This window comes from Malaclemys terrapin, chromosome 1 (assembly GCF_027887155.1).
Source record: "Malaclemys terrapin pileata isolate rMalTer1 chromosome 1, rMalTer1.hap1, whole genome shotgun sequence".
Lineage (NCBI taxonomy): Eukaryota > Metazoa > Chordata > Testudines > Emydidae > Malaclemys > Malaclemys terrapin.
Window position 1 is genome coordinate 55,046,096 of NC_071505.1, and position 25,997 is coordinate 55,072,092.

General features: G+C 41.4%; 1 protein-coding gene across 3 annotated transcripts in view; it reads right to left on the reverse strand.

The window, feature by feature from the left end:
• The window catches only part of PRICKLE1 (prickle planar cell polarity protein 1), a 113,277-nt gene extending 87,690 nt beyond the window's left edge, over window positions 1-25,587 (reverse strand). For 2 of the 3 annotated variants that reach the window (XM_054024607.1, XM_054024608.1), the window contains exons 1-2: window positions 25,332-25,587; window positions 6,349-6,386 (exon numbers count right to left, since the gene is read on the reverse strand). The gene's annotated coding sequence lies outside the window, so the exon portion shown is untranslated. The remainder of the gene's footprint in view (window positions 1-6,348; window positions 6,387-25,331) is intronic. The other variant, XM_054024606.1, reaches the window with a different exon arrangement.
• Between the last annotated feature and the right edge of the window lie 410 nt (window positions 25,588-25,997).

Consider the following 25,997-nt stretch of genomic DNA (forward strand, 5'->3'; position numbering starts at 1 on the left):
GTTTGTTGAAAGAACAAGACAAAAAACAAAGACTGATGTGAACTACGTCCTAAAAATGGGAGAGTAAACTATGGCTTCTACTAGCTGTATATTTCCCTCATTTAAACACACACCCTTAGAAAAAAGTTTTGTTTTGAAAGTTACATGTATAAAAGTAATATTCAATTTTTACGTATATATAAGCAACATGATTGTTTCCTTTTGCAATAACACTAAGTTTGTACCTCAAAATGTTTCATGCTTTCCCAGAACTTTGCATGAGTGTAATCACTCTTAAAATGTATGTATCTGTGTGCAAAGAAACAGCAATTCTATGTAGTCAGACCCAGGAGACATGTTATAGGATCCCTGTAGCCTTGTGAGGACTATAATGGTATAAGTCTTTGAAAAAACAGTTTGTAGTCCCCTCAAGGCATGTGTCATACTGCCAGATAAGATTAGAATGTGATAAGCTGGAGAAACTTTTTGAAGACATTAAAGAGATCATGTAAGGAAGTGGCTTAAGGGTTATACTTTATCAAACCAACATGTTTCAATTGTTTATCACTAACAGCAAATTATCCTCTTGCTTGTGAAAGTTGGCATTCATTTTTATTTAAAACAGTGTAAAACAAAGTTTATCCTTAGAGGTATTTCCAGCAGCTGAAATTACATATAGGTCAAGACCAAGAAAATAATTACCTATGCTGTCTGGTCAACTGCTACTTGCTGGCAGTGCTATGAATACTAGAGAATTGTTCAGATTGCTGTTGAAATATTATATTCAGAGTCTTGGCACCTAAAACATACCCCTTTATTGCCCCCTATTTATAACTTCCTTGCATTCAGATGCTTTCTTTGTGAATCAGGAATATATTTCACAGCTCTCTGCCATCTGATAAAAGTCATACATTTTAACTTTATATTGCTGTGCAGAGTTTCTCGGGAAGCAGGGCCCCTCAAAGTTGAGTATTTCTCTATAGCAACTTTAATGCCGGGTGACTGCCTGATGAATAAGGCGTAAGGTCTGAACAATGTGTTTCACTCTTGTTAAATGTGAAAACTGTCACACATGAGGCCCAACTCCAGTTTTTAGGCGCATTCAATAGGTACCCATTATACTTTTACTGCAAACTAATAAGTGCTTTACAGAATGAGCTCATTGGTACATATTCCAAGATGATTATAAAGTAAGTTTTGTGAGACAGAAGTGTCACTTTTGAGAGACTCTTATTACAATATTTTAAAAAAATGTTGCATTTAATTTGATGAGATATTATACTTATTGCCACTTAGGGTAATGAAAACGCTGTTCAAAATCTAGCCAAGTTATATATTACAGTCAATACACTTTCCCCCCTAATTCATAATTCTTCAGAATCCCTGTACTATCTGGAAACTTTATGACATACAATAAGCACAATTATTTCACTGTTGTCACTTCTCATGATTTCATAGCAAGTCTCCCAATATTTGGTGTTTTCTTCACATGCCAGCTCTTAGAATTGGGAGATTATGTGAGAATTTCAGCTTGCATTTAAAATAAAAACAATAAAAAAGGCAGTTGCTAGTCCTCAAGGCTGTAAAAGCAATCTTGAAACCATAAACCTAAAGGCTCAAAACCAGAAAGCAAATGAAAAAAAATAAAATAAAGGTAATTAAAAAATATAAATCATGATTTTAGAATGCCAGGGGTTGGAAATACTGATGTATGGTAAATCTGCATCACACCTTTTGTTCTTAGGTACCAATCCTGGTATGAACTCCATGCAAGCAAACTCTGCACAAAATACTGTGAAGTTCAGGACCCTACTCAACAGACACCGATTGAAGTGAACAGCCTTTCAAACTCAAACAGGAATGTTGACTTAAATGGGAATACTCTGTTATGAGCTAACATTTTATTTCCATACACACACCTGCTGTGTGGCACATTAGAGATAACAAACCTATTACCTAGCTAACTGAAAGTTAGCAGATTATAAAGTTCCATTGTGAGAATCATTCTAGCTGTGGGGAGGGAATGGAAGAAGAGCTGGCATTAGATTGAAAAGTATTTACAAGATCAGTGGGACTATTCGTGTAAAGTAGTGTTTGCAGAGCAAGACCCTTAGAGTGTTTACCGCTTTGGGCTTATTGTTGTCACTAAAAGATTTAATGAGAAGTTCATTAAAATGGATGAAGGACACTAAGAGTGACAACATTGGACTATCTGAACTACAAACTTTGTTTAACATCTGTGTTTAACAAATAATATGAATAACTAGGAAGTAATGAAAACAGGATAAACTGAAAAATGTTGATAGACATTCCTAGTTCAGAAGGACAGGTCGGGGGGGAAAAAGGGAGGAGGTGTTGCATTATACATCAATAATACATGCACTTCTTCTGAGGTCTAGAAGGAGGTGAGAGGTAGATCAGTTGAAAGTCTCCGGCAAAAGATGAAGGTGGTGTGGGAAACGTGGGAATGTTATGGAAGGGGTCTAAAGGCCACCAAATTAGAAAGAAGTGGATGAGACATTTCTAGAACAAATAACAGAAATATCCAAATGATAAGACCTGGTCCACTACTCTGAAAGGAAGGAGAGCTAATAACTGATGATATAAAGAAGGCTGAGGTGTTTAATGTCTACTTTGCTTCAGTCTTCACTAAAAAAGTTTAACTGTGACCAGATGCTTAACAGAATCAATATTAACAACAAGGGAGAAGAAACACAAGCCAGAATGGATGTGTGTGTGTGGGGGGGGAAGGTTAAAGAATATTTAGTTAAGTTAGAGGTATTCAAGTCAGCAAGGCCCGATGAAATTCATCTTAGTGTACTTAAGGAACTACCTGAAGCAATCTTAGAAATGTTAGCAATTATCCTTGTGAGGTTAGAGGATGGGTGGGATCCTGGGAATTATAGACCAGTCAGCCTAACTTTGATACCTGGAAAGATACTGAAATAAAATATTAAACAATCAATCTGTAAGTACCTAGAGGATAATAGGTTATAATAGGCAACATGGATTTGTGAAGAACAAATCATGCCAAACCAATCCAGTTTCCTTCCTTGACAGGTTACTGGTCTAGTGGATGGGGGTGGGAGGATGAAGTAGATGTGATATATCTTGATTTTAGAAAGGCCTTTGACACAGTCCTACATGACATTCTTATAAACAAACTAGGGAAATGTAGTCTAGATGAAGTTACTATAAGATGTGTGCACAACTGGTTGAATGATAACTACTCTTTGAGTACAGTCTATAGTTCACTGTCAAAGTGGGAGGACATATTTAGTGGGGCCCACCAGGAGTCAATCCCGGGTCTGGTACTATTCAGTATTTTAATTAACGACTTGGATAATGGACTGGAAAGTATGCTTATAAAATTTGCAGATAACACCAAACTGGGAGGAGTGCATGCACCTTGGAGGACAGGATTAGAATTCAAAATGACTATGACAAAATGGAGAATTGATCTGAAATAAACAAGATGAAATTCAATATTGCCAAGGGGGGGGAAAAAAATCAAACGCACAACGGGCACTATCTAGTTAGGTAGTAGTATAGGATCTGGGGTTTATAGTGGATCACAAATTGAATATGAGTCAACAATGTAATGCAGTTGCAAAAAAAGGCTAATATCTAGGACTCTACCAAATTCACGGCCTTAAAACGTCACGGACTGTGAAATCTGATCTCCCCTCGTGAAATTTGGTCTTTTGTGTACTTTTACCCTATACTATGCAGATTTCATGGGAGAGACCAGCGTTTCTCAAATTGGGGGTCCTGACCCAAAAGGGAGTTGCAGGGGGGTTGCAAGGTTATTTTAGGGGGGTTGTGATATTGCCACCCTTACTTCTGCACTGCCTTCAGAGCTGGGTGGCTGGAGAGCGGCGGCTGTTGGCCAGGCACCCGGCTCTGAAGGCAACGCCCCGCCAGCAACAGCGCAGAAGTAGGAGTGGCAATACCATACCATGCCACCTTTACTTCTGCGCTGCTGCCTTCAGAGCTGGGCGGCTGGAGAGTGGCGGCTGCTGGCTAAGGGCCCAGTTCTGCAGTCAGCAGCGTAGAAGTAAGGGTGGTAATACCATAGCATGCTATCCTTACTTCTGCACTGTTGCTGGCTCTGCCTTCTGAGCTGGGCTCCCAGCCAGCAGCTGCCGCTCTCCAGCTCTGAAGTCAGCACTGCTGCCAGTAGCAGTGCACAAGTAAGGGTAGCAGTACTGCAACCTCCCCCTACAATAACCTTGTGACTCCCCCACCCCCACCCCAAATTCCTTTTTGGGTCAGAACTCCTACAATTACAACACTGAAATTTCAGATTTAAATAGCTGAAGTCATGACATTTACAATTTTTAAAATCCTATGGCCGTGAAATTGACCAAAATCGTCCTTGAATTTGGTAGGGCCCTGGGGATGGGTTATTATTGTCCAACTTCATGTGGCACTTTGAGGCCTCAGCTACAGTACTGTGTCCAGTTCTGAGTGCCACTCTTCAGGAAAGATGTGGATAAATTGGAGACAGTTCAGAGGAGAGTAACAAAAATGCTAAAAGATTTAGAAAACCTGACCTATAAAAAAATGTTTAAAAAAAATGGGCATGTTTAGTCTTGAGAAAAGAACTGATGCGAGACCTGATAACAGTCTTCAAATATGTTAAGGGCTGTTATAAAGAGGACGGTGATCAACTGTTCTCTACGTCCACGGAAGGTAGGACAAGAAGTAATCGGCTTAATCTGCAGCAAGGGAGATTTAGGTTGGATATTGGGGAAAATTTTCTAATTACACCTCTACCCCGATATAACGTGACCTGATATAACACGAATTTTGATATAATGTGGTAAAGCAGCGCTCCAGGGGGGCGGGGCTGCGCACTCTGGCGGATCAAAGCAAGTTCGATATAATGCAGTTTCATCTATAACGCGGTAAGATTTTTTGGCTCCCGAGGACGTTATATCGAGGTAGAGGTGTATAAGGATAGTTAGGCATTGGAATAGGCTTCCAAAAGAGGTTCTAGAATCCAACATTCAAAGTTTAAGAACAGGTTAGACAAACACCAGTCAGGGATAGTCCGTATGCTTGGTCCAGCCTCAGCACCCGGGGGCGAGAGGGGGACTGGACTGGATCTCTGTAGGTCTCTTCCAGCCTTAGATTTCTATGAATTATTGAGTGAGAGGAGAGTGGGGCCGCGGGGCTACCGCGCTCCGGCTGGGGTCGCGGGGCCATGGGGCTGCCGCACTCCGGCTGGGGGAGCTCCTGACAGGGTTGCGGGGCTGCAGGGCTGCCAGGGCCACGGGGCTGCCGCGCTCCGGCTGGGGTCGCAGGGCCAGGGGGCAGCCGTGCTCCAGCCGGGGTCGTGGGGCCACTGGGCTGCCGCGCTCCGGCTAGCACTCTGGCCAGGGGAGCGGGGCCCCCGAAGACGACCGCCGCTGGCCTGCCGCGCCGACTGCCGGGAGGGCTCCGCGCCACTCTGCAGCTCGCTCCCAGCAGGGCGCTCCCCTCCTCTGCGCTGCCGCCCCCTACAACGGTTGGCGGGGAGAGAAGGATGCGGGCTGGAGCCGGCCCTGCCAGGGACAGAGGTGAGAACCCCAGGGGCGCGCTGGGACTGCAGGGAGAGTCGCTCCTGCTGCAGCCGTTGTGGTATGGATCCCAAACGCCCCGCGCCCGCCAGACTCGCCCCTTGCCTGCTGCAGCCGCCAGGGCCAGACTCGACCCACATTATAAACGAATTTGCGTTATCGCGGGGCACTTTATAGCGGCGTTCCAATGTATATACATCAAGATATCAAGTTGTTGGAAGGTGTGCCCCTTGGGGCACCCTGTTTTACATAACTTCTATTTAGTATCTGAATGAAGGAGTAAAAAGAGCACATTAAGGCCCTGATACTGTACAATGATCCACACGAGTAAAACCTTATAGCTAAAGAAAGGCCAATGGGTCACTTCGCAGGAGTGGGACCTAATGTTGCTTATGAACCTAATTTGGAAAGAGACAGTAAGAGTAGAAAGGACAGCAGTAATACAAGGAATTTACAGAAGTTAAGGGAAGGAAATAAATGGAGCCAATCTAGAAAAACAGGAGAGAATAGTACAGTAGAACACAGATATGAAAGAAGTCCGACAGGCAACAGTGGCGAGAAAATTATAGAGGAGTATTAATGAAATGATGCAAAGAAAAATACATTGTGATTTTGGGGATGTAATTATTATTATTTGTATTACCATTGTGCCTAGGACTCCTAGTCATGGACCAGGACCCCAGTGTGCTAAGCACTGTACAAACACTGCTTACAATCTAAGTTACTGTTGTATCACATCAGAGGCCAGGGAGGAAATACTACTGGCATGCAGAGAAAGACGGATAATATTTAGGATACTACATACAGTTCTGAGTATCTTGGTAACACAAAGATCTCAACCACCTGGAAGAAAGGAGATAAGAAGAATGCAAATCACTACAAAGCTGGGGTGGGAGGGGATTTATTTAGAAGGAAAGGTTAAAAACAACTGAATAGGAATGGCTTAGTTAAACATTGACTAGAAGGTTGTTTGTGTGAATGTGGGACAATGTTGACTGTCTCCAAGTACTTGTAGTTTTAGTGTTTAGATGAATACCAGAAAGTAGTGTAGAGAATGTCCTTTGTGTAAAAAAGAAGTGGAAAGTATTTGTTTAGGATGGCACCTATGCTTAATTTCATCCTGTTCATGCTAAATATACCCCTTTTTAAGTTTTAGGGAAATTTTTCCCTACATTCATCTTAGCACTGAGTGTGGAACACTTTCCCCAAGAGAACTGATGGAAATGCAATCACATGAGACATTTAAAATTAGACCGAACAAAGCATTTTCATACAACCCCACATTGCAAGCTAGACCAAATAGTCCCCAAGTGAGCACCACCTCAATCCTTCCCAGATACAAAGTTTATATAGCAGCCAACATTTATCTCTTCATATTAATATTAATGTATTCACTAAAACAGTACAAAATCACATTAGGATAAATATATCCAAGGAGATGCCTTCAATACCTATAAGGTTTGCCTGCTCAGCCTCAACCCAGGTTTTGAGTGTTTTGGTATAATTGGCTGAATTCTGTACATGAACCTTCCCACTTTACACATACAGTCACATATATTTTCCATATATTCCAATCAGGTATTTTGTCCTTTCATAACTCTACAATGGCTGAACTAATTTTGTCTACCAAACAACCCCAGTTTGAACAAGGATATCACAGTTCAGCACTAGCTGCCTCTTTGAATCCTTTCTAGTCTCTGAATGCACCCTTTCAGGTGCACCTTCAACTCTCTCAGGGTGGAAACATGGAATTTCCCCCCCTTTTACACCAGGTCTCCAGGCCATGTTGCAGACCCTCTTCCAGCTCCTCCAGAACCTCTTGTTGAGGTTCTGGCTGTCCTTTTCCCCACACCTTTTTATGTATGCACACCCAATCCATGGCCCCACGAAGTCGTGGGACCACCTCATCAACCTCCTCCTAGCCATGGCCAAAGTGGCCATTTATAACACCAGGGAGAGGAGGTTGGCTGGGGGGGACGGGCTGCGACTGTAGGGCCTGTTTTCGTTCTTTCATCCATTCATGCATCCGGGCAGAGTTCCTCTGGGCAGCGTCCAGTGGCTCCTTGGACGCTTTTGCGGAGCAGTGGGCGCTGTCTGGGGTTCTCTGCTCGGTGCCCCCTTCTGGTTCCCTAGTTTTGGCCCTTTGACCCCCACACCTGTCACTACTTCTTTTTCTTCATTGTCCCCTGTGTTTAGTTAAGCACTGGGTCCAGTAGCTCCTCCCCAGGCTGGGGGAGGAACCTTTAGCAGTGAGCGGGCTTGCACCCGCCCACTTTCCAGCACACAATATAACCAGGTCTCCGGGATACAGCACTCTGTCAGTCAACCATAACTACTTAGCAGGCTCAACTAGATTCGGTGCTTGTAAGTTGTAACGACATTGTAATGACAATGCAGAACACCCTTTTCAATCTTAGCAGCAGGAACATAGCAAAGCATAAGCACAGAAAATGGTTTTTAACTCAGTAAGAACACTTACCCACATCTATACCTTACCTCAGTCCTAGGTAGACCTATCTTATCCCAGACAACCCAGCCTCTGGAGTCTGGCTTCACCTTAGCTCAAAATCCTTGACTTCCCCTTTTAAGGAAGGTGTCCCTTTATAAGTCCAACCAAGTCCTTTGTTTTTTCCTTAGTCTCTTTGAGTTTGGTTAAATTGGTTTAGACAGCTCACTAGGGAATTCGGAGAAACTTCAGAAGTGCTTTGTTTTCTGCATTGTCTCAGATTTGTGGAATAACTGTTATCAAACCAGTGTCTACCATTCCTTCATATGAATTAACCCCTTATAGTCACATCGTAATCACCACAATAAAAAACAGATGGAACATAATACTCATAAATTATTACTTGCAGCTTCCACATCCTTAAAGGATACCTAGGTAAAAAGCCAACTTTGAATGAAAAAATGGTTCAATAAATTTTAAGTAATGAGCTCCATGCATGCACAGTACAATTTGCTTCCTCCCCTCCCCCGTTCTCTGATCGAAAGCAGCTGAGAATCAGAATCCAAATTTGGGGGGAAACTCTGCCCACAAGCCAAGCTTCACCCACTTGAGATGTCAAAATAAGGTGCACAACTTGTTGTGAGTGGCATATGGTCAAAATATGATCATGTGTTCTCTGCTGGTCTCCTGGGTCTTGGTTCCCTTTCCTTTGGGGGGGGGGGTAGGGCACAAAAGACAATAAATAGAACAATAACCCCTATTTCACATTAGTAGGCTGCCATCCTGTCCTCCAAACCCACTTGTTCTGCCATGCTCTTAATTATTATAATTTTGGAGAATTAAGAAAGAAAAAAAACCACCAAAACTCTTAAGTTATTTACCAATATGTCGCTTTTGTGTATTAAATCTTTTAGACTGTAAACTCTTTGGGGAAGGAATTGTCTTTACTGTTGTGCATAGTACAATACCAAGCACTTTATTAGTACAAAACAAAGAAAAATACTCTCTCTCATAGGTACCCGTGTATGGCGAACTCAATGCAAAGCCGGCATTCTCATTTCTTGACTTTAATTGGACGGGGGTCGATAATGCTCCTCAAGGATGTAGACCATTTTGTCAGATCAGTGTGTGTGAAGTCATTCACCAGGTTAGCTTTGGAAGTGTGTGTAGGAAGGGGAGGGGGGCTAGTGCTGTTCCAGCCTCTGGCAGTCTGTCATGCTATACATGCAACTTCCAAAACAATTCAAATACTGCGTGTAACCAGTTGCACAAGCATATCAGGCCTTGAACATCTAAGATCACAACTGATGCCCACTGAATAGAGAAAATGATAAAACGGTATCTTTGTTTTGACAGAAAAATAGAGTTTCCACAAATTGAAAATTTGCCAAAATATTGATTTTTCTATTGGCCAAAATCAAAATGAAATGTTTTATTTTGGTGTTTCAACATGCACCAAAACACTTCTATTTGTCTATTTTAAATCAAAACAGTTTTGTTTTAGATTAATTTGATATCAATCTGAGTCTGATTGAGTTTCTGCAGTGTCTCGGGGAGTTGTAGTTTGGGTACTTAATGCCACCACTCTTCTCTATGGGCTGGGGCTCCCCTGCTGGACTACAGCTTCCATTTTGATATTTTGTCCCAATTTGGGACAAAAACAAATTTAAAAATATCAGAATTTTCCACAGGACAGAAATTGTGAGTTTTGACCAGCTCTACTGCTGAATTTCCAGAGCACCACTTCTCTATAATGCCTCGTCACAGTAGAACAGAGAAACTCCAAGACGGCAGGTACCCTTTTTGATATGCAAGAAAGTCCATGGCTGGCTAGTGTTAAAAGCTTCTCTTCTCCCACCTGTACAGAGGGGGCCAGGAAAACCTGCCGGCACACTTATGATTTGTGTGTCTCAATATCCCACAGCCTGCACACATTACCCTAAAGAGTTCAGGCCATTTACCCAATTCTGTTCCCACTGAAGGAAGGTCAAGGGCAAAAGCTCCCAAACAAATCTAACATTTACTGATTTCTAGGACTTACCATGTTAAACTTAAGTTTAGACATGTTTAAACTCTGAAAAAGTATACAGGAAAAAATGTGTAATATATTCCATTTGTTTATGTTCATTATTGCTTATAAAAAGTGTGTTAATGTAAACGATATTTAGGCTATGAAACTGGGTTCGACATTTTTTTCAATAGCCTGTGTGGCACAACTCTCTGCTGCCTCTGAAGAGATTTAGGTTCAGATTGTTTTTTACTTCTCTCCCCACCAATGGGAACCATTAAAAATGTCAGTGTCTCTCCCCAATTCCCCAGCCTCACATAACTGGCACTGCACTAAAAATAAGCATGGTCACATTCCAAGTTTAAGAGTGCCATCTAGTGTCTCCTTGTTTACTATTTTTGACTGAGGGAGAGACTCTTCATAGGGCATATTTTGCTTTGTTTTCTTGACAAAGCTATATTCTGGATTTTGTAGTTCCATTTTCAGACAACTGATCTTTTTCCACATACACAAACACTCTTGTTTTGCTTGTTATGACACTTAAGGGAAACTGATTGTACTTTATGATGGAACCTTGAAGGAAGTGTGAACACACAAAGTCATTAATCTGGAAAGCTATAATTTATTAACCTTTGCCAAACTATGTAACGAAATGTAGCCCTTAAAAGCTACCTCATACCATCTCCCTTAGTGTGACCTCATCCCAAGAACAGATGGATAGATAAGACAGAAACTTTCAGTGGAAAAAAATGTGATCTAAGATCAACCAGGCTATACTGGAAATCAATAATTAACAGTTCCACTACTACAGGTTTTGCTCTCACCTGTTATCACAAATAAAATAAAATACTTCCTGAATAAAAGACGTCCAAGGAAAAGCTAGGGTGCTTTATACTTGTTCATAGTACTTGCCTGGACTGGATGGTCCATCTAGTCCAGGTGTGGGCAAACTTTTTGGGCCGAGGGCCACATCTGGGTATGGAAATTGTATGATGGGCCAAGAATGGTCATGAAATTGGGGTTGGGGTGCAAGAGGGAGTGAGGGCTCTGGCTGGGGGTGTGGGCTCTGGGGTTGGGCCAGAAATGAGGAGTTCAGGGTACAGGAGGGGGCTCTGGGCTTGGGCAGGGGGTTGGGGTGCGGGAGAGGGACCTAGGCTAGGGCAGGCGGTTGGGGTCAGGGATGCAGGCTCCAGGCAGTGCTTACCTCAAGCAGCTCTTGGAAGCAGTGGCAGGTGTCCCCTCCCCCCCCCCCGGCTCCTATATGGAGGTGCAGCCTGGGGGCTCTGTGTGCTACCCCATCTGCAGGCACCGCCCCTGGAATTCCCATTAGCTGCAGTTCTCGGCCAATGGGAGCTGCAGGGGTGGCACTTGGGATGGGGGCAGTACACGGAGCCCCCTGGCTACCCCTAAATGTTGGAGCCGGCAGAGGGGGGACATGCTGCTGCTTTTGGGAGTCTTGGCGCGCAGAGCGGTCTCCGACCCTGCTCCCTGGCTGGAGCGTGGGAGCAGAGCAAGCCCCAGACCCTGTTCCCCAGTGGGAGCTCAAGGGCCAGATTAAATAGGCTGGAGGGCTGGATGTGGCTCCTGGGCCGTAGTTTGCCCACCTCTGATCTAGTCCAATATCCTCTCTCTGACAGCAATCAGCGCCCAATACTTACAGGGAAGGTACAAGAGACCCATAGTATGCAGGTGTGGGAAAATCTTGCCACCTTCATGAAGGTCTCATCCTAAAAACAATTTCTAACACTAGGAATAAGTACTAACTTGAAGTTTTATATTTTCCCAATACTTAGCTACGAAATATTATAACTCTAGATAGTCTTGTTATCCATATATACATCCAATCCCTCTTTGAAGGTTGCTAAATATTTGGCCTCAACATCATCCTGTGGCAATGAGTTCCAAAGTCTAATTGTACATTGTGATGTAGTAGGTGGCACTCTGCTCTCCATGCTAGTATTGAAGTAATGCCCTGACAAGGGTATGGAAAGAGTTTGCTATTGGACTTGCTCTTTAAGATGAGGCATAAAATACGGTTCTGACCATTTGTTGTGATTAAGGATTCTGTTGCTCTTTGCAGGAGTGGGGGGGCCCAGTATAGCTGTGTTGCAGCTGCACTACTTGTATGGTAAGTGATGTAATGCCTCCGTGTCAGATGCTACGTGTTATTTGATGGGATGCTCTGCTTGAAAGCTATGGAGTTTGCATCATGCCGGATCCTTTGGTTCTAGCTGGTGATTGATTTTATTTTAATGTTTTGCATTATTTTAGTCTATGCCATTTAGACGCTGCTCAGACACATGCTTTATGGAGTGAATTAATTTATTAAATAAAGTGTGTGTGTTGGTAAAGAGTTTGGAGTTCGTTTAGGATGAAAAGCACATACAGAAGTACAATATCATAATGCTAGGCAGTGCAGCTCCAAAATTTGTTTACATCATTGTTCAAGAGGTAGAGCTCAAACAAGTATGCCATCTTTATTATGATAATATAAAGCTAAGTCTCCACTCCATAATAGCCCAAGATTTTTTATCTAGTTAAGGAGCATATGCTTTCAGACAATCACACAATAAAATATAGTCTGTTGGTTTTAGTTAGAAGTTTTTAGCTGACATTTATTATAAAATAAAAGCTATAAATTTTAAGGGTCACATTTTCAACATTACTCCCCTACAGTACACTCACAAAACATGCATGTGCACCTGGAGCCCGATTGTCATAGGCGCCAAGCACCCAAAGCACCTGCTAACCGGAATAGGAGCTCTGGGTGCCACACCCCTGTGAATGTTTGTGGCCTTGAGGTAGCTGACCAAATAAGTGGTATTTTTAATACATATGCATGATTTTCAGTCACAAGTTTAGGGTAACGTTTTCAAAATGTCTACATCTAAGTTTCATGTCAAGAAAGCTTGAAATAGTTCCCAAGAAACTAATGGGAATGATTCACTTCCTAAAAGAAACATTAGGGCTTATTTCAGCCCCAAAATGGGCTCTGAATGCTGGGCTTGCAGAAGCTCCACACCTTAGGTTCCGCATCTGTTAAAGCTGCTCCCTATTTGAAAGGGGTACTTTCTCCTAAGAAGAGCCTAGGTGCTGCTGGCTTTAGCCTTTGGGCCTGCCCATATTTGCCCCCCTTTTCAGGGGCAAATTCTCATGTCACTCAGTCCCAGATATGGGAAAATTACTTACCAAAATAGTAGCCATGATTGAACTGAGTTCATCTTAGTGTGCATGGGAAGAGAGTTCGCTTCCTCCTCTTGCTGCTTAATAGTTAGGCAAGGTCCTAGAATAGATTTGTAATGGGCTGTGCAGCCTGAAAGTGACATCTAACTGGCAAAGAGCCCTGAAACTGAACTATCTGCAAGAGAGTGTGTTTATGGGGCAAAGGTTCCTGCATCTCAAGTAATGACAAGGCAGGAGAGGAAGAGGGAGTCCCACCAATTGCAGGCAGAAACCACAGTCAATAGCAATTTTTATACAAACCATGCCCCAACTCCAGTCCCCATCCATTTCATTCAAAATGCTACCACCAAATAGTCCATTGATTCAGCCATGTTATCCCATTCTGAGTCACTTTACTGGCTCCATATTGTCCTTGCCTTCAAGGCCTACCATACAACACAGATCCCAGTCTATGTCTGGTCTAGTCTCCTTTTACATTCTCTGCTTCCAACAACAAAAACAACCACCTCATACTCCTTTTCTCTCTCTCGAACACAAACATGTAAGTGTCTTGCCATTCTATGCCTTATGCATGAGAGTCACTTCCAAAAAAAAAAAAAAAAAACACACCCTGTTGGTGCCTTCATATTCAGCTTAAGAAATCACTCCTAAAATATGACTTCCACAGCATGGCTTTCATTACAAAAAAGTAAAACCTCATCTCTGAGCCATCAAGGTTAATATTTAAGGTGAGTAACTACTTAATCATTTCTGTAACCTGTGTTTCTCCCCTTCCTGGTGAAGGTATTATTCTCACTTGGCTGTCACGTCCACCATTTGGACTGTGAGCTATTTGGGGCAGGGACTTGTCTTCAGGTAGGTCTCCTGTGAAGCAATTAAATCATAATGATAGCAAATAGGAGGGAAAAACACCTCAGTCCCCAAATCAAGGCAAAGTTTTCTGTTACACACACACACACAAAAAAAAACAAAAAAACCCACAAACTCTTGCGTGCGCCTGGCACATCCCTTTTCCCTATCACCACTACGCTCCAAAGGAGCTATCTGCACGTTCTACTGCATGTACCTCAATGTGTACAACTCAGTCTAGGCTCCATCATCGTGTTTCTGCAATACCAGGCAGCTAAATATCAGCAAATAGTGATGCACTGTCAACAAATGATGGACTTTTCTACGACGAGGACAAAATGCTTAGGCACAAAGATTTTCCCTTGCACTACTAACCCTGTACCAGATATACGTTAGAAAGTTATATTCATACAACTAGAGATCATAAAATTGGAAATCATATAACCACGAAGGCAGACTTCAGTTCTGTGGCACCTAGGTGGGCATAGTGTTGGAAGTTTCAGTCTGAGTTTCCTGCATTTCTAGTGTTTTGGTAAGTTTTTAAAAAATATTCTATTTACAGATACTCAGCCCTAAGAAGATTTTTGCTTGGGAAATACACAGTGCAACATTCAGTTACACCTAACATCAATCTACAGTCTAGACTATGTCAAAACTTAAGGAGTGAACGAGAAGATCCTGAATAACGTCCTATGGATTTTCTAGGTTTTGTAGGTCAAATATTAGTTTTATGCTAATAAAATTTGAAGCAATACTGCATGTCATCTCTTATGCCATAGAGTCCACTTGTAATTTGCCACTTTAGAGAAAAATCTTTTCAAATTAACCAATAGATCTTCTCCAAGCTCAAACATCACAAACTGACTATTTTTATTATTTTTGAACTGCAAAACTGGCAATCAAAGCAAAGTTTCAGTTAGGTGAGGTATACTATGTTAGTTTTGAAAAATTAACTAGTGGTGAAGTTTGAATCTGCAATAGTGTCTAATGAATGAGGCGAGTATTTTTAAACACACACATGTACGAGTCATAGCTTAGCAGAACAGCTTTTTATAGTACTGTTGTATAATCCCAGTCAGTGATTTGAGTACTGATGCTCTCTTGAGGTCATAGTCTTCTGCCAAAAAGTACACAAATACCAGCATCAAGCAAAATTATGGCAATAGTGAGATTTTTGTAGATGTTCAGCAGTCACCTCTACATTTAACTGCTCAGAGAGAGTCTGAAGATGAACACATAGATTTTTCTATAATTGGAAAACTTATTAAATAAGAGTGTGAATGTAGGGAGACAGCAAACTCTATGGCACTTTTATTTGGGCAGAATGAGATGAGAGCTAAAAGTGATAGAAAGGGGCACAATACTCAGAGTCACAACTGCACACATAGTTACTCCAGAATAGACTCAAGAGTTACCCTCCTTTGGGACTCTGCAAAGTTGACTCTCTTTGCAGGATGAGATCCTAGTACAGTAACTACTTTAGCATGTCTATATTGCAGTACTAGCTATTAATTTCTGAAACTGCAGTAGCACGTACGATTGGCAGATTAGTACCAAACTAAGTCATTATGATAACTGCTATTAACCTTTTATATATAATGAAATATGTATGACAGAAGTATGGAAACTAATTGCATAATAAAGTCATAGTACGGCATTAAGCAGTTTTAGATTAACCATAAACACTTAAAAATAGTAACTGGATGCCAGATTCTCTCTCACCCAGTTTTACATGGCTCTACCATCACTGATTTCAGTGGAGTTACTCCGATTTATGTCTTTGGGAGAGGCGAATCAAGCCCTGTGTATTTAATCCTACAATTCAGTGGGACAGTTAAAAGACATGAATTCGTGAACTGCAAAACAGGCAGAGTACACAAGTGAAGGCGGGAGAAGAGGCTCCAGTCAGACAAAGTTTGAAAGTTTTGGATAATCAGTATTGCCAAGCCCAAGTGTTCAAAATTTGTGTCAGGCCCCAAAGATTCATGGGATTAAAAACCTCATTATCTTAGAGCTAAAACCATTTTTAAAAATGTATTATTTTTGCAATTACCACAAGACCCTCATAGTCATGCAGAGCTGTCAATGCTGGGTGTGAGAGCTCTTTTAAGGGAAAGCTGTGTCCCATAAAGGCTCATTCCCTGATTAGACAGGATGAGATATTCCGAAATCTTTCAAGATTTCCATTTTAGGGCACTAACACCATAATTGTCAGCCTTTCACCTGCGGAGCTCAAGGGTAAGTGAGCTCAAGTATGGCAGAGTCTAAACGAATTATGATCACAAAACTACTGCACAGGTTAGAGCTACTTAGGCCTGTTTCATAGCTGAGTTACTCCATTTATATACCAGTGAAACTTCACTGAAGTGAATGTAGTTACTAAAGCAGTGTACAAGTTAAGTAGCACATCTGGCTCCTAGTTTCTGCTTTAGAGATTCGGAATTGGGGATTTATATAATAAGATTGTTAGTCAGGAACAAAGTAAGGTGTACCTGTGACATTGTGCAGTCTATATAGTTTTATGAAATCATGATAATAAGTGAATATAATGTAACTGGGATATGCTTCGTGCAAAACGTCTCTTGTAAGGTATCATTACAAAGCTCATAATCTACTGAGTGTGATCATCCTATTTGTAGAAATGTACCACTCTTGTATCTAAAACTAGAAATATAAAACATAACTCTGAGGGCCTATTGTAATTATGTAAACTGTGGGCCATTAATGATGGTTTGGAATCTTGATGACTCCCATTAACCAGGACCATTGTCTGCAGATGGCTGTGTTTACCTGTTAGTCTTCCTGTATATGTGTGTGCTGGCAAGTGGGCAATGAAGTCTTGCAGTGACATGTGATCATGTCACCTGAACTGGAATCCATCTTTAACCTGGTGCTTTTCCAGTGAGGGGGGGGGTGGAAACCCAGAGGGACAAAGGGTTCCCACCTTATGCAAAAGATATATAAAGGGGTGGAAGAGAACAAAGGGGGAGAGGAGCCATCATGAAGAATCCCCTAGCTATCACCTGAGCTGGAACAAGAGCTGTACCAGAGGAAAGAATTGTGCCCAGGCCTGGAAGGTGTCCAGTCTGAGAAAAACTTACTGAAGCATCTCTGAGGGTGAGATTATCTGTATTTAGCTTGATTAGACATAGATTTGTGCATTTTATTTTATTTTGCCTGGTGACTTACTTTATTCTGTCTGTTACTACTTGGAACCACTTAAATTCTATTTTCTGTATTTAATAAAATCACATTTTATTTAGTAATTTATTCAGAGTATGTATTAATACCTGGGGGGGCAAACAACTGTGCATATCTCTCTATCAGTGTTATAGAGGGCAAACAATTTATGAGTTTGCCCTGCATAAGCTTTATGCAGGGTAAAATGGATTTATTTGGGTGTAGACCCCATTGGGAGTTGGGCATCTGAGTGCTAAAGACAAGCACACTTCTGTGAGCTGTTTTCAGGTAAACTTGCAGCTTTGGGGATTCAGACCCTGGGTCTGTGTTGGAGCAGTCGGGAATGTCTGGCTCAGCAAGACAGGGCGCTGGAATCCTGAACTGGCAGGGAAAACAGAAGCAGGGGTAGTCTTTGCACATCGGGTGGCAGATCCCAAGGGGGTTTCTGTGATGCAACCCGTCACAGTACCAAGAGCTAAACGAAAGAGGTTAAATTATCTTTTCTAGCATTGTACATTCTCCCAGTCCTCCTCACTATCATTTCATAACTATATAGGATTCTTCCTTAGATTAATGAGAAGGAAGCATTACAGATGCCACCGGAATCCTGTATCCCCAAATCCCACTGATGGCATGCATACATGCTGCCTTTTGACTTCCAGGGCCTGATCCCACAAGGCGCAGGACACCTCCCTTGAGGTCTGGAGTGCCATCAGTGGGTGCGCTGTAGGAAGTACACGAGCCAAAGAGAGGTACCGTCTTACTAACCACATTGCTTAGATAAGCTAAATACCCAATCATTCAGTTCACACAGTCTGCAAATTTACTATACGTTGAGTTTACCAACCTTCCTTCATATCTATAATCTAATCTATATCTGTGTCACCTGATCACTGCTTGCTGTTCAACATCCATCCAGGCAAACCACCGTATTTTCTTCAACTAGTATTTCAAAATAGATGCTTACTCTGACCCAAATCTGCATGGGTTTGTGAGGGTAGGAAGAGCAAGGCAATTTACTGATTAATATCTTTAAAAGCTGAAGGTAAAGTAAGTTTCCAGTACCTCAGTATAGAGGAAAGTCTGGTTTACTTTCAATGTATTTGGCAGCACTTGAGGACATTTTGTTGGCTATTAGCCTGCCAAGCTGCTTAGGCTTATAGAAGGAGCATAAAGAAACTTATATGATGAATTCTGTTAAATATAAACATATCTTCTGTATATTTTATTTCCTCCTTCCACATACACAGAGAGCTAAATCACTTCAATCCTAGGATAAATGGGAACTTAATATTTATCATTTAGATTCTTTCTCTAAGTTTTGCAAACAAGTCAGAGGGCTCTCACAGTGAAGATATCCATACGATCATTATGATGAACAAAGCACCAGAAAGCAGTTCAAAATTCTTATGAAACACACGTATCCTGCTACAAGAAACATCCAAGATTCACTAACAAGATTCCAGACTGAACTATACCCCGGTTAGCAATTTGTATGTGCGCGCACGCAGACACACACACATACACGCTCTCTCTCCAGGACTGGACATATGTATTAGTCATTCTCATAAAAAGTCATTTTCTTTCTTAGCATATACTATATGCAGTATTTTTAATCACAATTTTGAAAAATATCATCCCAATTTCTGACTTATACTTTTACTAAAAAAAACAAAACAAAAAACATTTGGTCCTCTGAAGAGTTAACTTTCCTGAACATAGGTTAATCGCAAGTAATCATATAGAATGCACACACTTTTGAGATGCAAAATTACTGTGTTTCTGTGGGAATTTCTGTTTGAGTGCAGGGGAAAAAAAAAAAATCTTCCACAAAAACTTATGTAGAGGTTTGCTTTCAACATAGCCTACTCATTTTTAGTATGTACATGAAAAAAAAAATCAGTTTTTATTGTGGTTTGATGAACTGACCCACACATGAAGGTTTTTTAAAAGCTTTCAATTTGTGCCATAGTTACTACGTATTTGTGTCACCACCACACTGGGCTACTATGGATGGGAGCAGCTGTCTGGCTACCCAGTGTGCTCAGCTGGTAGAGAGAGAGTGACTGTGTGGCTAGGCTAATCTCTCACTGAGCTAGTGCTATCTCTTTCACAAAAGGACTTAATTAATGTAAAGATAATATCAGGGTGTAATGGATAATGCTGCAGAATTATAGTGTTAGTGTCAAAGAAAGTTTGTGCTCCTGTTTTAAAACATCTCTACAAGACTGCTCCACAAACAGATCAAGTATTTCACACTGTTCCATGGAAAAGATTAAAAATAACTTCTGTGCCATGGGTCATTTTAAAGATTCACTTACTAATGTTCGCAGATTTTTTAAAGTTGCTGATTAAAATTAAAAATTTACAAAACGCATTTACTAGAAGAATAGTTCCCATCTTTAGAACAAAAAAGTGTCCTAAGTGAGGACAGGTGTAAGAATTCCAGACCATTTGACAAAGCTTTAAACCACGTGCTCAGAATCCTGTGTTACTGTATTTTAAACACCTACAGTTAGTAACTAACTGTACTTAGAACACAACGTTTTGTGAGATGAAGATAATTTTGCAATATGGATTCCTTTTAAAAAGTTAATGTTTGTAGAGGGATTTGAACATATATCTTTAGGCTGATATTTTTTCTTTTTAAAACCAAACAGCACATTGGACTGTAAAATACTATTAATGTTTAAGGAGCCATTGGTTCAATATGGCCTATTAATTATATTGTATATGGACAACTTTGACTTTTCCTTGCAGCGGTGCAAAGGTTAGAAGTGCACTTAGATTTGGAAGGTGATAGTTGCAGAAACCAAGCCCTGATACCATGTTATATTGTGACTACTTGATGCAAGATTATAAAAACAACATTGAAAAAGGTGGTTATAAAAACATCACAAGAAACAAAACAACCTTTATTTAAATTAAAATCAATCATAATCCGATTCTTGGAAGGCACTTGGAAATGCTTTTTGGCATGCAGTTGCTTCATGCCGCCAATAGTGTGTGTAATTGGAAACATTTCATACAGAATTGTTACTAAAGTCAAAGACCATAACTGCAAGCTGTGGGATCTGTGCCTCAGATAAAAGGCCAGCTGAATAAAACTGTTATGCATGGAGAGCGTTTGTAGGTCTATGTCTGCAATACTTTTATCAGTTTATTGCCAAATTTTCAGACTTAGAGAGCAAGAGGAAGAGAGAAGGAAAAATGAAGGAGAGAAGAACACAAAGCAGCAAGAGCTACAGGGTACTATAAATCAACAATTCAGACAAAAATCTTAGACAGGACTACATAACTTCAGTACCAGAACAACTGAAATAACACAGCTCCACCTTTTATTGATGTGTAATCCACTGGAAATGAAAGACTTGCCTTCAACAGTGTCTACCACAGGTTCACGGGTAAGAAAAACACTCTCAGCTTGATTGGTCAGTTGTTTTTCAGGAACATTTTGAACCAGCATTATGGTAGCATTTAAAAATCAAATGGACCCTTGTAGGCAGAGTTCCAAGAAGAGGTAAATGACAGTTGCTTGCTAGTTTACATAAGTATTTAAAAATGTCTGTGTTGGCTCATGCCTCTGTCTCTTGAGATTTTTAATTCAGTTTGTATATTTTAAAATTTTCTTGTAGAAAAATAACCCTTGAAAAGGCTAATCAATTCATGCTGAGCAATCATTCCATTTTTCTAGAGGCCAGAGAAAAGTGAGTTTAATGTGTTTAGAGTGAAGTCTAAACAAGCAAACAATACAAAGACACAGAACGAATTATTACAGTCCCCTGGAGAATTTTTTTTCAATAACTGGAAATATCATTTGACTATGGACCAGCAACAAAAGAACTGTCTTTGGAAAAACTGTGTCATTTTGGCAAATAGTAAAGTGATCTGATTAGTCTGTCTTGGTATCTCTGCCAGAAATGTCATGACATCAGTGTGCTATAACTTGTAAAACATGTTTCTTCCCACCATTGCTCAGTCAAAAGGTGGGGGGAAGGGAGAAGGTTGACTCAGTTACTGCTTTCTCCTTCAAAGCTGGTCCTTTCCACTATAAGTCCTCAGTCCTACAAACACTTGGGCTATGTCTATACTACAGCCTATGTTGGAATAACTTGCATCATTCAGGGGTAACCCCCCCCCCCCCCCCCGAGTGACATACGTTACACCAACATAAGCACTTTAATGTGGCTTGTGTGGTCGCTCCCAGCACTCTAAAAAAAACCCACCTCCACGAGGGGCGCGGCTCCCAGCGCTGGTGCACTGTCTACACTGGCGCTTTACAGCACTGACATTTGCTGCGCTCAGGGGTGTGTTGAGAAAATTGCCAGTATAGACAAGCCCATAGCTTCTGCCTCTCACAGAGGTGGTTTTATTATGCCGATAGAGAGCTCTCTTCCCTCGGCATAGAGCGTCTTCACCAGTTGCGATGCAGCGGCACAGCTGTATTGGTGCAGCAGCACAGCTGCAGAGCTGTATGTGTAGACATGGCCTTATGTAAGAGCTACTCATCTGTGCGTTTCCAGTAGCTAGGCCTAACAATGAATGGTTTATAACTAGAATACACTAATGAACTATAGTTAAGCTCAAGTTTACCTCAGTTTGGAATGGTTGTAAACAGAAAATAATTAATGTTGGCTAACCAAACCAAATACTGCTGACCTACCCTTCCATGAAAGTTATAAATTCAAGATATAAGAAAACCACGTGATCATTATGTAGCCTGCTCAAACAAGGGAAAGATACTGTGTTGCTATTCTCCTTCACCTTAGGCAACACTTGACCACAGAATGATTCTCTGAAACATTTATGAAGTGATCCCTTTATTATTGAAATATAAAAGAGCAATGGCTTTGGAGAATGTTCTTTCATGAGCCTCTAGGCAGAGGCATTGATGTCTTTACCCAGGAGTGCCGCCAGCTTTTCTGCCGCCCTAGGCAGCGGAAGATCCCGCCGCCGAAATACCGCCGCGGTCACCGCCCCCCAAATTATAGTGCCCTAGACGACCACCTAGGTCGCCTAATGAGTTGCGCCTGCCCTGTCTTTACCTGTAGGCTACATAAGGTAAAAGTCCAAGTCAACACCCAGTGATCAAAAATAATTTTTCATACATTTTAAAGAGTTGCAAAAAATTAACTCAGTCATTGTACATATATCATGGCTCTGGTTGCCTGGATACCGTGTCTAGTGAATTCTTGTATTTACTTGAAGTTGGTCTAATTATCTGTTCTGTATTAGGGGGTTTGTACAGCATCCACAATCACCATATTATGTAAATTCCATGCTATTGGGAAAATACTTTAAATCTTTGTATCTTCATCCAAGGCATTAGGAAAGGGCCAAGCCAATCGGCAAAGATACAATAGGAACGAACTCCATACAAGTTTATCCTATGCAGTGTTTCAGTGGAAAATAGAGTAAAACTCATCTGATTTTCATATGCCAATTAAATTAACAAGGCCAAACTCATTTAATCTCTTTCTAAAAACATAAGGGAAGACAGACCAAACTCTTGAGATTATGGGAAGTTAGGTCATTAGTGTGCCAAGTAATTCCTCAGGCATCTTTTTTACATATAAATTATGAAAATTTTAGAGTATAACAGCAATCACCACCTATACTCTTCAAACCATTTACATTTTCTTTTTTGCAAAACTTTGTTATCTAGAAGGCAAATACTCTAAATCACTTTTAATAAAAGTTATAATTAACTAGTCTACTAGAAAAGATAACCTTTCCAGCACACAGACTGTTCTTTCACAAACATTGAACGATATCCTTTATGCCACTAAGATGGAGAATGGATTATTTAGAAGAGAGGAATCAATAAAATTCTGTATTTGTGCATGAAAAATCCATGCACAGTTCAGTGTTTTACTTTTAAGTCAATTGGAATTTTCTAGCCATTTCCTAACCTTTCGAAACATTAGAATCTTCTCTTGTTTATGCAGACTTCATCTTGCTTTTTTAAAAAAATTCTAAATCAAAACAGATTTTTTTTAAACAACTACCTTTTTCAGAGTTATCAGACTACAGGATATTAGGAAAAAAACAGACTCCCTTGTTGCTTTTACCCACATCTGACTCCAATCTTAATAGTTCAGCTATTAACCCTGTAAGGGCTTTCTCTCTCCCTTCCCGCCCCCCCCTTCTCTCTCCCGCTCCCCCCACCCCCACCCCCCACCGCTGATGTTACAATTTTTATGCGGGTGACCAGGCTGACTCAGTACAGCACCCTTTATTATACAACAATGGCTCCATAGATCTCTGATTACAAAACATGATAAACTCTTTTAGCTCATCTTGGCTTTTGCTGTTAGAACTGACAGACATTCTGAATTTTCAATAGGCAAGAAAAGTTGTTAATTAAAAGTCATAGTTTTCAGCTACATGACAAAGCATGGAAAATTGAACTGGGAGTAATGTTAGCCATTTATTTTTGACACCTTTTAGTTTTAACATGTAGGGAATATGCATTGTTAACCTTTAAATCCTCTGTATAAACATTCTTGGAGAGCTTGTAAAATATCCCCCACTGAGTTTCCTGAGTCTCCAGTTGATGGCATTTAGAGACACTGGTACTAGCAGAGTGCTTTATTTTCCTTTCTTCAGTCCCCAGCTGGGGTACAATGACAGATTCCTGTCCAAGACCAGACCCAGCCACCTTAAGCTGAAACCACACTGAAATGAACCCACCAGACAGCAAGATAAATGGTTGCTGTTTATGTTTAAAATCTCGTGGAGGGAGTAAATATTGTTTGAGAAAAAAGGTTTGACAAATATTCATCACCCCTTCAGAACTCTCTTGAGGCAGAATATTTAGCTTAAGTTAGGGCTGCATTTTAGATGTCTCTCTCTAGCTGTCACAAGATTTTGTCCTATGGAAGAGAGTCTGAAAACAGACATATTGCATGCTGAGGATAGCCAAACAAGGTTGCCCCCTCCCATGGGACTGGAATACACTCATGATAATAGAAGGGAACTGAAACATTGACACTTAGTTGAGGATAATGGAGAAAGCAAAGGCTTAGTGGAAAAAGACCAGTTGTCACCCAAGTGACAGGCAACAGCTGAGCACACACATCTGGAGCCTGAGTCAGGCAAACACTCTGAAACTCACATCCATCTATAGTCTTGGGTGCTATAAAGAGAGCCGAAGCTCTCCATGCTACAATTGTACAAAATACACTAACATATTTAAAATTACACACACACTACAGCCATGGTAATACACATTTCTATACTGTCTCTGTATACCAAAACATATACATGTGTGAAGATAAAATGTAAGCACAACCATGTCTGTGTGTGTAGAACTAAGTGAATAAGTAAAACATAAATCACAGAGACACTTTGATATAAATAACTTCAGATAAAATCCTAATCTTCTGTTCCCTTTTGTCCCCTCACAGCTTGTTGCTTTGTTTGTTTGTTGTTCTACATGCAGGGTACACACATACATTCAAGCTAATAATACATATATTTGGAGTGCTAGTTCAGATTCCACTTGGGCAAATTATAACTCTGTATGGTGTCAGCCCCCAAATTATTTTCCCCTTCATTCAAGACAATGATAAACTCTTCAAACAAGTTTGTGGACAGTCTTCCAGAGCCTCCTCCCATACACAACAGTGCCAGGTTAGGCAATCCAATAACCAAGATCTGTTTGGTTTTTCTGCGTCTGCAGGCAAAATTTAACAACTTTGCGCTGCATCCTGAGTCCCAGGTATGTTAATACGTAACAGATTTGGGCTTTTACTTCATTATTGTTTATAGAAAATAAAAAACACTGAAAGCTAAATTTGAAGACTTTGAAGAAAATATTTTAATGAAACAAACTGAGGTGGCAGGCTTCTAAAGATATTAGGCTGGGGCAGTCACTAGTTGCTTTCTGCCTAAGTTAGTCGGCTCGCTTCTGCTCCGACCTTTCTGGTCCTGTTAAACTAATTAAGTCTCTCGAGACATTTGTAGGTGACAAGACCCTGGGGGGGCTGACATTCCACACAGCATTCCCCTCACCCCCAAGGCTGCAAAGTGGGAATCTAATGCAAACAGTCCCGCTCCATACAGACAAAACCACACTTATCGTCCCTGCGGGAGAGAGCAACGCAGAGCTGCCACTTACCCTCCAGGAGAAGGACTTGGGAAACACCGCGAGGTATTCCTGGGCGGGGGGAAAGGATCAGTCACATTTAGAGCAAGGGAGGCAAGTATCCCCTGGAGGGAGCCTGGCTTGGCTGCTCCTTTCTGCCTGGGCACCTCAGGGAAGTCAGTGCAGGCTGGAGAGACGCATTTCCCGCAGAGAGCAGGGAAGGGTTTGCGGGAGCTTGCCAGGCAGCCGCCAGCTCCAGGAGCCTCAGCATGGAAGTGACCAAGCTGCGCTGCCGGTTCTCTCCTTATTCCCTGATGGGGTTCAGGCGCTGCCAGCCCGGTACGGTGACATGAGCATTCCACAGAGCCCATTGGCTGCTGCCGGCCGCATTCTCCAATCGCCGCAGGGCTGGGGGTGCCGGCGGCTCAGAAAACCCGGAGGGCTGGATTTGCTGACCGGGAAGGACAGACTATTCCCTGGTACTGACAAGGCTTCGGAAGTCCACCCAGGTCCCAGGCAGGGCAGGTTTGCAGTGAGGGGGGCGGGGAGGAGCAGAATGTGCTTTTCGTGATCCGTGTGTGAGATGTTAGTGTGCTATAAAGGGGCATGTTTTTTTTTGGGTGTAATCAGATTAAATAACTTGATGATTAAGTTGAGCAAGAGGAATGCTAGCTGGCATTTGAAGTTCACTGAGGCACA